Raw genomic sequence first — 14,095 nt, 5'->3', positions numbered from 1 at the left:
TACACATAACTACTACTTAATTATATATTAATATGTATTTGAGGCTTCTGTATCCACTTAGATGGATTATTAACATGGAAATAAAATCTATTTGAAGTCCCTCTGTACTAGGTCTAATGATTATTACGTACACTTAAAAGTAAATTAAACGATATCCGATCAACAATTTGCTCCGTACATTATAATATTAATTAACACGTAAACAAACATGTTGGTAAACTTTTTTTGTAAATAGAATAAAACGATTCTTTAAGCCATATTATAGAATATGATTTTTTGAAATAAAAACAACTTAAAAATATGGTTGTTAAATTATTGTTATTTTTTTTTATCTATTAAAACGTAAAAAATTGTCGTTTCTTCTCTATTAAAAAATGTACACAATATCTTACAAAAATATCAAACATTTTTCCACAGCTATATTTTATACTTGATATATTTTATTATTATTATTATTATTATTATTATCTAATTATGATATTGCCTAATTCCGTTATATTTTAACTTGAAAAATGATTTAATCTTTGTGCAAAAAAGGTTTACAACAATTTTGCGATCTAAAGTTTTTTTTGTCTGAGTGACAAATTATATTTGGTCAGGAGTTGCGGAATGTTTTCCCGGAAGCGTACAAGGTAATCGATGGACCTATAAGCGGAACTTAACTACGGGTAAAACTTTTTTCATCTCTCCGTAAAAGTGGACTAAAATTCTCAAATTATATTTTATTTGATTATAATACTTAATACTATATACAATATTATATGAATGTTATTCAATAAATATAAAACGACTTGTGACTCGGAAATCCTGAAACGATTGAGCCGGTGGTATCTTAAACGTTGTTCGTATGTCGTATGTATTATATACAGATACATATATGATATATATAAAAATATCTGCTGTAGGAATACATATTAATATTTCGATATAAAACTGTTGGCCACAATGAACTACATACCAACACGATTATTTTAAAATATTGTTAGTCTTTTATACTCGTAAACAGTTTTGTAAACCAGACAGTATAAATTACAACTACATTCATTATATATTCTTTATTTCTCGAGATCTTATATTGTCAGTTAGTGTATGCGTGAACTTACTGAAAATAATCAATTATTCGTGAAAGGTTGATTTATATATGATTTAAAAATAATCATACATCCATAACATTTCTTAATAATTAATCATATTAGTATACGCGATCATTATTTTAAAGTATATATAAATGGAACACAACAATAAATTATATCATGATCTGCCATAAAGACTAAAGAGGTATATTGGCACACACAATAATAAAAACAATTTATTGCACTCATAAAAATTACGCCAATTATGAAACCGCGTTTCGACCATGTTTTGGTAAATGTTGGTCGATACCTAAAAGATACGGCTAGACAATCCTTGACGATGGTTTGGTAAAAAACAATTGCGATTGCTAAAACGTACATCAAGAGACTAGCAATGTATCTGTTAAGTATGTTGTTTCTGTTATATCTCGTTTTTGATGGCGGAAAATCGTCGTGAAAGCTTTTGGTATCACGTTTGACGTTTTGTAGTTGTTTTCCGCAAACGCAATTGATCACCGCATTTATCGTCTTATAAGCAACTAATCCTCGATGTAAAAATCGACGTGGAAAAATTGACTTAAGACTAGGGGGACCAATCGCGTGACTTATTCTTCCTATACTTTTACACTGTACATTTTCATGGCCTATCACATATCTCCCATACGTTTTCATATGTTTCCCTTCGTCTGTAGTATCAGCGCGCTATTAAGACAATATTTCACATTTTTTTTAAATAAGTATTACTGTTGAGTGACTGAAACGACGGAAGATAACAGGCATCCAATATATGAAATTATGTATAATCTATAAAATATTAAAAGCTGTATATTATAAGCGTTAAAATAAATATTATTAGCAACATTTCTCTTATTTTATTGTAATGTTATGTAATATTATGTTATATTGATTAAAACATATTTCATTTACACAAAATTCAAAAATAAATACCGAATATAATGATATTATGTTATGGTTAATTATAAAAAGTAATTATTTTAAAAGTAAACATTAGTTTTCTCGAAAAGTATTAATAATTTGCCAATTCATTTAAATATAAAATATATATTTTTTTAATCGACATTTTCAAAAAAATAATCTGTTTAGAAATATGCAATTAAAAATGACTGTGGTCATTGAAAAATATAAAAATGAAAAAAAATATAGTAAAAATAATTATATTTTGTTTTGTAATACATTTATAAATTACATACAAAAAAAAAATAAAAATTTTATACAATAACATTCCTTTTTTATGAGATAGCAAATGCTTATACTATTTAAAGAATAAATAACACGTTAAAATACATAGGTGTGATATACGTTTTAATATCAGCAAATCAATGTTTATTATAATCACTAACGCATCGGCATTTATTGTTTATTATTTATTTTTTTTTTTTAGCTTCATAATATCGAAACGCAGTATTTAAATAATTAATAATCATACAACCGAACATTTTCGATAAAGCAATCAGTTGAATAAACATGCTTTAATAATAGTCTACACACACGCTCGCACATCATACTAAACGGATTCCAGCATAGGGTTCCGGAGCGATGTGGTTTCAAGTATTGTTAGTCATAAGGTACATATTTAGATAAAATAATATGTGCATTGTCATTGGCCATCGTAACCGCGTCACATATTATATTGTATACATTTAATTTCGGCACCATTTAATATCAATTGCGTTGTCAATAGGACATGTTATAAAATTCAAATTCGCGTACAGAGTGATTCACTGTGCTTGTTCGACCACTTCAACCCCAATTTTTCTCTCTGATAACAAATTTATTAGAAGTCCGTTTTTTGGAATTCCTAACTGCTAAGTATATCTACGCAATAAACATAGTATTTGATGTTTTGATTTTTTTTTTCACCATTTATTTAGGAGTGACATGTCGTGTTGCTGACTTACTACTTTTTTTTTGAAAATGTTGTGATCTATCTAAATCGAAATTCGACGAATAGTTTTTAAGCGAATCACCCTGTACACATTGCATTTACTATATTGAAATAACGATTATTCATCAAGTGCAAATTTATGTACGTATAATATATAATATATATTATACAGCGTAGACGGCTATGGAGTAATATATTACGTACATGATTAATGACACGGAATGGATTCGTTCGGAGTGTTTGGTTTTGACTTAAAACGACTTTATGTGCGCAGTAAATAATAGTTGTCTGCGATTTCGGCAATCGAACAGACTATATAATATTATTATATCATATCTACCTACGTCTTTAATGTATTTTTATTTTTATACAATTATATTTTGTTATTTTAAAAGCGCAAAATTCGCATAAATGACAAAATCAAAATAATGATAATAATAATAATGACAATAAGCTATAATGTATTTTGTATAATATATGATTTACGAGCAGTTTGGTTTAGTTTGACTTTATCGCAATGTATGAAATGCAACGTGTTTAATATGCTTTGATTCCATCTGATCATTCATTTTAGCTTTAATTTCAGATAATGACGAAAAAATGAACACATATCAATGAAAAATTATGGAGAAAAACGTATACAATGAATGTGTGCATATCGCAATTAATTTATAGTCGATAAATATGGCAAAAAACACTAGGTAAATTTTATTTTTAAAGCAAAGCTTTAGATAGGTAACATAATTCATATATTAGTATCAAATGGTATAAGTATAGAGCTGTTTAAAAAATCATGAATTAAAAATTAATCTAATTTCGTAGATCAATACATTGCAGAACTTTGAATAATTTTGGCAAATAATAAACAAAACGTAGATGAATTAAAATACTTATTATCTATACAACTCTAAGGAAAAATGGTTGCGTCCTATTAACCAGGGTAATCGAAAAAATTATAATACAAGATTATCCTTAAGGCCTTGTATTTTATATAATGATATACAATATAAAAAATGTCTATACTATTCACGACGAGTTCAAAAGTAAAATACACTAAGTTGGTAGATCATTGTAATGACTATATATTTTGTAGATTAAATATTGGTCCACTATAAAAAATAATATATTATATCGATTAAAATTCCACGTTAAAAAGTAAAAAACGTATTATTGGAAGGAGTAGGTACCTATAATGACGGCGGTGCAGCCAGTAGGATTATCATAACGAACGGTGGAAAATCCGAAAATGGGTGTGTATTTGTATAAATACCGCACGGGGATAAGGTTTCGAATGGGAAGTTTGAAAAGTCAACATAGGTATAATAGGTTTTTTTCTTCTTGTTTCCGTGTAAAAGAGATAAACACGCAAACAACCAATTATTGCTATATACGTTCACTTTTCCGTGCATTATTTTCCGCGTATCGTAAAATAAACAGATATTCGTATTTATATAAACGTCAAAACGCACAATGAAAAAATCGACCATTCTGCTCATTATAATATTATGAATCGTATTATTATAATATTGTTTATAACGGTTATCTACCGTGATTATACCTTTGGTGAGATTTATAATCCATTAGTCGCAGCAAGACATAATAATTTAGTAAGACCGGAAGAAGAATACGATTAAACCGCGAAACGACGACGATTCACTTAATATATTATCCGACCACACATTACGATATTAAATTTAAATATAATTTGTGTTTGCTCTAATAGAAAATAATATTATGTATTACAGTGATGTTATATAGACATGTCATCCCTAGCAAACATAATAATATAATAATACACAGTAGGTAGTGATTTTACGAGAAAAAAAATCCGTTTAAGGAGGAGGGGGCGGAATTATGAGTTATAATGTTAAAAGCCCTCACAATATTATTAAATCTACGCTAAAAAATTAATTAATGTTAATCATGAACATAAATACTCTGCAGTTGATCACACAATTCTCGAGTAAAACTATACCCGTATACCGCCTATAGCAAAGATATTGAAAATTATGTTGCAAAAAAAACACATTCTAAAACTATTTTATTTATATCATTACCTACTTCATAACTTTTAATTAGTTTAATATACTTTATCTACCTCGCGATATTAAATATTCTTCTTCTTCAAAAAAAAAAAATTATCATTATTCATTAATATTTAAGTATTTTTTGCACCATAAAGTTCTTGAAAATGTATTGGAAAATAAAAAATTCCCAGGGGATATATACTCTTGTTTTTCAGGAACTTAAAACTGAAAATAGATATGTCAAACTCTAGATAGCATTGTTATCTACAATACGTTTGTAATATATTTTATTTTTGCTCAAAAATCATTTTGAACAGATATTTCACCAATAATAATAACAAGAGTAAGCTTATTTTTACCATTCTTTTTTCTTTAATATAATTTATTTATCACGCAACAATGCCAACAATATACCGATAACCGTACAGAAACGGAAACTCATAAACTACTTTGAAATAGCCTTATTTGCATAATAATATAGGCAAATATATATTTTATAATATTAAGAAATTTTAACAAAAACATTTTTAAATTGCCTATATTAAGCCCCTTTGAAACGATAACATTAATTTAGATATTATGTTTAAATCTAGAACAACCAGTTGCAATATAATATAAATTAGCTCGGCACGACTTTATTATTCTGATACATTATATTTTGTTCAAATATATGTATTCATGTAATGCATTGAATTAAAAAAAAATTGCGGCCAATTGAAATGAGTTTAACCAGGAACGAAAAACACACGATTCCGTATTTCATATGACGTATTCACGGAGTAATGTACAATCTATTAAAAACAAATATAGACGACTCAAAGGACTGTGTCGTATTTTGGAAAAATATCGACTAAACGTAAGTTGTCACATAAAATAATATGATATTACAAACACACACACTCGCGCGCGCTCGCCGGTCTGCAATAATTCGTTTGACTAATAATATCGTTTTTGGACGTTGTATATAATATACATATAATAATATTATATCAGAATGGCAGCGGGTGCGACTCAAGAGTAGGGGTGGTTTGGAGGGAAAAGACATCAAGCCCGCGTCGTTTGACACGGGTTTCTCTGCGGGAAGGGAAATATGACTTGTATTATAATGATATATGTATATATATATATATATATATATATATGCGAGTGTATAATAATAATAATAATATGTGAAAAGTATAATGCAATATTGCTATGTGGGTATACCTATATTAAAAAAGGAAAAAAAGTCCAAAAATGAAAAAAAAAAACGAACGGCGAAAGAAAGAAAGAAAGTCAAACGCGTATGCACCTCCGTATTATAAATGATATAATAATATATTATATAAATATTACATATACGATCGTTTCATTTTTTTTTTTTTTGTGCTTTCCGAACGAGTCGCCAAATACTAGGTCTGGCCCAGGGTCGGCGGAGGTGAGCAGGATAAAACGGTACCCTCCGTGTGGCCCGGTGAAAAATGACGTTATATCGCGCGCATGTGTGTTACACGGATAGATGGTTGGGGGGCGTACGAGCATACATACATATTATTATTATTATTTATTTTCCCCCTTACCTCTCTAATGCGTTTTGCGGTGGCGGAGACGCTATTTCCGTCGATTACCCTCCGCAGTTTGGCAGCGGCGGCTGTCATCGTCGTCACTACCGCTGCCGCCGCCGTGTCAACCGTAAATGAGCAAAGTAATCCGTCTCGCACGGGTTGTTGGCACACACACTGATTATCGTCTATATATAAGTCTATGTGTGAGAAAGAGTGTGAATGTGTGTGGGTGTGTGGGTGTTTGTGTGAGAGAGTAAATGTGGATTGTTGAGGGACACGGTCTCCCTCGTCGTCGCTATACAAAACGGTTGGAAACGTCTGGAAACAACAAAACTGCTGTGTTGTTACGAAGAAACATTGACGATGTTACTGACCGATGTACATGATAACGTTATGTACGTGTTGTTATCGAGACAGCGCGTTAGTTGGACGACTTGAAACCTTACATTTTTTTGATTCGAAATAATTAAAATTTGTTTTGATCGGAGTATACCGACCGTTCCCGATAAAATTATCAAGATATACGAGGAAAAAAACAGAGTGTATCAATACGTAGTGTTTCAATATAATATTGAGCTTTCAATAAGTTACATCGTGTGCGTGAGATATACCAGTGAAACGTACGTACCTCGTATCTTACTCAAGCTTAGTACGAGTCGTCGGTACGTAACTATATATTATATACTTCATATCGATACTCATTGAATTGTTCTCTTTGGAAATCTTGATGTATCCTCGGCTTTAAAAAAATAAGCGTTTCACGAATATTGCATTATTTCAGATGGACACACTTAGCCTGCAAAAGACATGTTTCCGTTAAAAAAAAAAAATGAACAATATAGAAACATTCAAAACCATCAACGTGGAAAATTCCTTTATATACACTTGGAATTTCGATTTCTAAAATACAAAATTAGTGCGGAATTTCCAAATATCTTTAACTGAGATCTGTGATTTCTGTATTTGATTCCTGTGTTAGTAATATAGTATTATGATATAATCACAAGACGAAAAAAATCTGAACTGAATGTCGCCATTGTTGAGACGTTAAGTTGACCGTGAGATACAATGCTGGTAATAGTAACTTTTTAAGATTTCTTTGATTAAGTACTACTTATGGATATCAAATTTTAAACCTAACCGGCCACGATTTTGTTTCAAATAAAATAGTACCGTAAGTAAAATGTATTTATTGTTATTTATTTAAATTCATCGAATATTATTGATAATAAATAGATAATCACTCGAATCGTAAACGGATAATCACACAGAAAATAATTTCACTCCAGAATTCACGACCACGGTTTATAGCTCATCATATCACTTATCACTGATATTTATAATAATAAACTCGTTCTGATATTGGACTTTTCAGTTTTAAGCTTTAACCATTATTTAATTATTTAATTTTTAGATTCTGAACGAAGTGAGGAATAAATTGATTTTACAATGATGTGTGTGTGTTTGTTTATTTTTGTGTGTCTGTATACCATAACTTTTCGAAATAACGCTTCAATTTAAAACTTCAGGGGTGGTTTACAATGATAAATTGAATATCCTTGATACATCATAGAGGTCAAAAGTAAGAAGCATCCAGTGGTTTCTCTATGAGATTTTTAGAGCTGGTGTTATGTACATTTAAGTTTTAAATAATCATTTAAGGACTAAACGTATTGTTGATATTCAATAATGGCCTTTGCCTTAATGGAAAAACAACATTAAAAACAATATAGAAATAATATGAAACAATATTTATTAATTATTACTAATCAATTTGTTCAACAAATGCTAAACAATTCATAAGTGAAACATGAATTTTGTTTGTAGGAACAAATAAACAAATAAATAATTATAGTTGTTTACATTTATAAAACATAATTAATTTACCTTAAATGTTATTAAAATTGTATTAGTACACGTGTCAAATGAACACAATACATATAGTATTATTAAAATGATGCTCATTGGAATTATGTTGAGTTGGCTCAACATTGACTTAACGTTGAAAAGGCTCAAATGATCCATCACAATCATTACACAGTGATTACACACACCCGATATTGTTAAGACATAATAAATATCGATCCTGAGCAGCAATCTCTATCATTTTTGGCGTAATTATAAGTCAATTAGTAATCAGCGACGATGAGTGATAAGACAAGTCATTTCCTATACGATTATTAAACTATGACGTAGCGTAAAAAAAAACGGAAGGAAATATTTCTAGAAAACTTTGGTCGAAAAAAAACTATATTGTCTTTCCGGCTGAACAAGTTGGGACGTCGTATTCAAAATAAAACGAAAAACCCAACCGTAATATGATATCATAAATCATTTCGATATATATTATAGTTGATAACTAAAAATATATTTATTATCATTTTACATCGTTTTCCCCCCACTGTTCGAGCAGTTTAAAGCCACGTCTTTATTGTATCGCTGAGAGGGAGAAGAAGCTTTAAGTTTGGATATAGTGTTATTATTTTTAGACGGTGAAAAAAATAATATTTTTTAAATAATTCATTCTGTTTTTACGACAAGGATTATAGATGATACCACTGAACATTAAGATTATTCCTCGACGGCGATTAAAAGCCTGTGAAAGTTTATTTTTATTATTATTAATATTTTTTTTTTTTGTCAAAACAATTTTCTTCCCTTCAGGAGATATTGATTATATTTTAGAGTTTTTGATATCAATTCGTTTCGCATTAAGGCGAAAATAGTTGAAAATAAAAATGTTTTAAAATTAAAATTGTTTTATGTTAAAACATGGTTTCTGGCGAGGAATTTGAAACAACAGGAAATCCTAGTAATCACTAACAAGACGATTCAGCTTAGAAACACAATATAGGTATATAATACATGTATAATGTTAGAAAATAACCGTTGTATTATAATAATAGGTACAAAGTTTTTATTACTAAATTACTAAGTATAAAACGGTATACTTATAAAGTGAATAATAACATAACTTTTATACTTGTCACTAAATTACATTTAATGATTGAGTTTAAGATATAGATATAGATGCCATATTCAATATAGTATGACAACTTTCTTATACATTTCATGCGAATTATAAAATATAGCGTCATAGCTGACTTTATAAAATAAATAATACATTTATTTTTCACGGATTGAAAATAATTTGTCTCTGAAAATATTAATACCTACAATATGTTGAATTGAGTTTAAAAATATAAAAATATGGTATTATTTAATAATATATTAAATTTTATTTGAGAGTGAGAACAAGTGTTTTATTTATGTTATAATTTTAATTTAAAAAAGTATAATATGTTAAATTAAGGCTAAATTAATATTTTTTACCTTTATGAAAATTGTAATGAAAGTCAGTTCTAGTAGTTTATTTATAAATAGGTATATAATTTTATATTCATAACGTGTCGTATGTGATTTTAATTGTAATTATATTATTTTTTATTTCACATCAACTTAATGGTACAATAGTATAAAATTTTAAATTACACATCATAACACAATTATATATCAAATGAATAAGAAAAAATTTAATAATATAATTGTAACTGACATTAATCTAATGAATTATTTGAGATACGTATTTTCAAAATATGCAGAATAACCACATAGAATACAGTTAAGCCATTATTTAAATTTTTGGCATCATAGATTATTATTTTTTATCCATAAGTGAACGGAAAGTTTGCTTGTAAGAATATTGAAAAAGCATTAAACGTTCAAACATTTTTGTTTATTATAATTATACAAAAGGAGTTTCTATATATATATATATTTAAACTTTTTCTAAAACATTTTATCGCACATACTTGAAAAACTAAACATTATGTATTTATGAAGTTTTTTTTTTATATACTCTTATACCTGGAGTTTGTGTGTATAATGTGTATGGATACATTTTCTATGGAAAAGGTTTTAAAAATATGTCCCTTTACAAACTCCACACAATACTACAATAGGATAAAAGTTTTTCAACGAGAGTATAATATCAACGAAGAAAATAATAAAATCCAAGTAATTTCATATAAGTAATGCAATCTAAAATGATTAAATTAAATTTCCACTGAGTGAAATTAAACGCATATATTATAATGATGTTCTTCCTGTTTATCAAAAGTCATTTTTGTCAAAATTGTTTTAAACAATTATTTCGACCACACAGCAGTTATTACCTCTGAAAAACATTCTTTGTTTAGTTTAACAAAAAAAAAATAATAAGTTTTACGATAAAATATGCTACGTGTTCAAAGTACGAGATACCAGGTTTAAAATTTAAATCCAAAATTTAATATTGCGAGATAGCCCTTTGCTAAAACCCGTATACCTCTATTGTGCAGTACTTGGTTATTCAAACTTCATTTCCACGTCGTGGTTGTTCGTTTCCAACTCTGCCTCGTCTGCGGGCCGTCAAGTGAGGGGGACGAGGAGAGGTCGGATATTTCTATTGCCGTTTTTGATTTATTTAAATTCGTTCGCATTTTTCGTTGGCTTATATCCGTCCGAATATTATATAATAATATGTATTATATGTAGTCACGTCCATTTTCAACAAACGCATTTCAATACAGGAAAACGTAACAAATAAACAAATGAAAAAACAAAGGTAAACATACAACACTATTACTGTATTATAAGCATTAAACAAGTCATTTAAAAGTTTGAAACGATTTTACGCGGATTTTAATTGCCAACAAAACAAAAACGTACACGGTTCGACTATTATATATATTATATAAAGTGCGAAGTGGATGTTTAAATCGATTTTATACAATACCTTTTCCACGTTGTACTAATTTTATGATATTAATAATATTTTCATCAATATTAGGTACCTGAATTTTAATGTTTGTTGAATGTTTTAAAATGTCCATAGCATAACAAACAAGTGTAATGATATATATTATATATTTATATATATAATTTATAAACATCGGATACACATAAATACAATGGATATTATATTGTTATAAACAACACGGACAAAAAATACTTGTTTGTTATTTATTATTATCATATTATTATTATAATAGGTAAATATGTTGATTAAACACAAAATTTCATATTTATAATATTATAATGTATTTATGTGGGGCAGGTATGTATAGTAAATTATATTACATTTGAGTAGCACGAAAAAAATAACCGAACAAAAACAGTGACGTAAAATCCATATAATATTATAAATACGTAAATAACATAAACAACTATAATGAAAATAATAGCGCAATATTAAAAATATAACGTCGGTTTAAACGTCGTGCAAACGTTTAATTATATAAATAAATCAATAACGTATATGTATAGGAATTTTAATGTTTACGGCGTTACACGGTTTTTTTTATAAATTTAAAATGTTCGCCGTACGAACTGCCGTGTCGTCGATTTTTTGATACGGAATAAAACTGCGACATCGTCACGGTGTTCGGTTCAAATTAAACACTGTCGTCTGAATAGTTTTACTGCGTGGTGGCACGATGTAGGTATACCTACTACGCACATCCTTACACAGCAGTATATCATGCATAATATTATGGTTTTTCGCGGTTTACAGGGTAAATATTTTCTCTGCGAATAAAGCCGTTATGTGCTCGACTAATGGTTTCCCAAAGCGGTTAAACGTAGGTACATTATATTATAACATATTATAATATATAACTGTCTAATGCATATTACATTCCTATTGATACCGCGCGTATATCCTGTTAATAGGTCGGTATACAACGCAGAGGGTGCATCGCCATTCGTTATTAATTAATTAAACGCAAAAACCACACGTCAGAACCCTGATACAATCAGCATCATAACATGCGCAGCTATACGAAATTGAATTTAATCGGTTCGTAATGATCATAATAATTGCTATAGTTTGTATACGATTATAATTATATAATGCCTATATAATAGAGTCATCTATAAATAGTAGTGGTCCAATGAGCTGCATATATCATGCGATTTCACGAAATTTTGCAAGGATTTGTTCAATATATTGAGGGTATATTTTTCTACTTAACATTCTTAAAATGAAAACTAAAAACTTCATGCTATTCTATAAATATATTATTTTAGGCCACATAATACCCGATATTTTAAATGTTTTTGTTAATTTAAAAATATAACTTATCAAAACGTAGTAAGTGCTCTGTTAAAATTTAATACCGCAAACCCTAATTTAATAATAAAGTATTTGCACAATAATGATTTTGATTTTTAAAATAATCTTTATACCTTCTTAAAAATAAAAATGGTTAGGTCTCTGTAATGCACATTTTATATTAGGTTAAATTTGAATTCTGTGATAATTGACAACTAATTGAGTGCAAAAACTAATTTTGAGCTAAGTCATCATCAATTTCTAAGGATATGATATAATAATTATGTATTTAATTATAAGCAATTTGTTGAAATTCTTAGAGCAATAATTAATTTTTCGTCTAGAGTCAAACTTTAAAAGTAAAAATAAAAAAATGTCAAGTAGTTTGTAAAAAGTTTCAGCAAAATAAAAAGAGTATAACTTTAAACGAATATTTTTACATCATTAATTTTTGACAAAATCATCTTTTTTTATATAGTTAATAAAAAAAGAAGTAACCGTTGACTTGATTCATACTTCGTCAAACTGTATATATAATGTAACACAAATCATAATACAAACGAATATAAGGTTCAAGTATTTATTTTTATTACAGATAAGTAGTTTAATGTGGATAATACATGGCCACTATAGATTGTATATCATACTATAATCTAATAACTGTCGTAGTTAATTCTATAATCAATTTTATTCTGTAGGATATATATTTAATACATATTTAATAGTATATTTACTGCATATTTAGTAGGTTTTTAGGGCATGAAAGTCTTTGCCCTAATGTGGTTAATGACAACACTCAGAAGTTTGCTTTTGGGTTATTGGTTTTCGATTGCCGCTGCCGCCTTTTTTTTACCATAAAGAATACAATTTATGAAATTCATACGAATCGTTTCGCATCGGAATGAATTATCTTATTATACAAATCATTATATTATATTATTCATAACATACGACTGATATGGGAATAAAAAACTTATCATTTTATAAGACTACTGTTATAAATACTATAACTATATGGCCAGAGAAAGGCAGTATCCAAAATCTAGGTTCATATTATATTTTAGATAATATAATGATTAGTTTGTATCTTGTAATATTGATTTAGTATTGTAGTTATTTTATTAACTGAAAAATTAAAGTTAAACCCTTACGACAGTCAATTAATTTAGTTCGGTAATTAAGTTGGACATATAAAATTAACTAGAACTCACTAATTAAGATAAAAAGTTTAAAAAAAAAAGTTTATGTTCGCCTTTGAATTCATATTTAATTTAGAAGACTAGCGTAATAACGTGTAAGTTTTGAATTTTTGATGATGCCTAATTGCAATTTCACTGTTTATACTGATATTTATTATTTTGTCGTACTATAATAATAATATGCATACGTACTTGCGATAATTCGAGAAAACGGAGACTTGAATAATTTATTAATAACACAATATTGTATAT

At 28.0% G+C, this 14,095-nt stretch overlaps 1 protein-coding gene across 6 annotated transcripts in view; it reads right to left on the bottom strand.

Annotated features, from left to right (window-relative positions):
* LOC114127463 (uncharacterized) overlaps positions 1-14,095 on the bottom strand; it is a 155,539-nt gene that overhangs the window by 70,918 nt on the left and 70,526 nt on the right. For 2 of the 6 annotated variants that reach the window (XM_050202620.1, XM_050202623.1), the window contains exon 4: positions 7,179-7,346. The exons of the other annotated variants lie outside the window; for them this stretch is intronic. The gene's annotated coding sequence lies outside the window, so the exon portion shown is untranslated. The remainder of the gene's footprint in view (positions 1-7,178; positions 7,347-14,095) is intronic. 6 annotated transcript variants of the gene reach the window in all.

Source organism: Aphis gossypii, chromosome 3 (genome assembly GCF_020184175.1).
Source record: "Aphis gossypii isolate Hap1 chromosome 3, ASM2018417v2, whole genome shotgun sequence".
Taxonomy (NCBI): Eukaryota; Metazoa; Arthropoda; class Insecta; order Hemiptera; family Aphididae; genus Aphis; species Aphis gossypii.
This window is presented reverse-complemented; position numbering and strand designations above follow the sequence as displayed.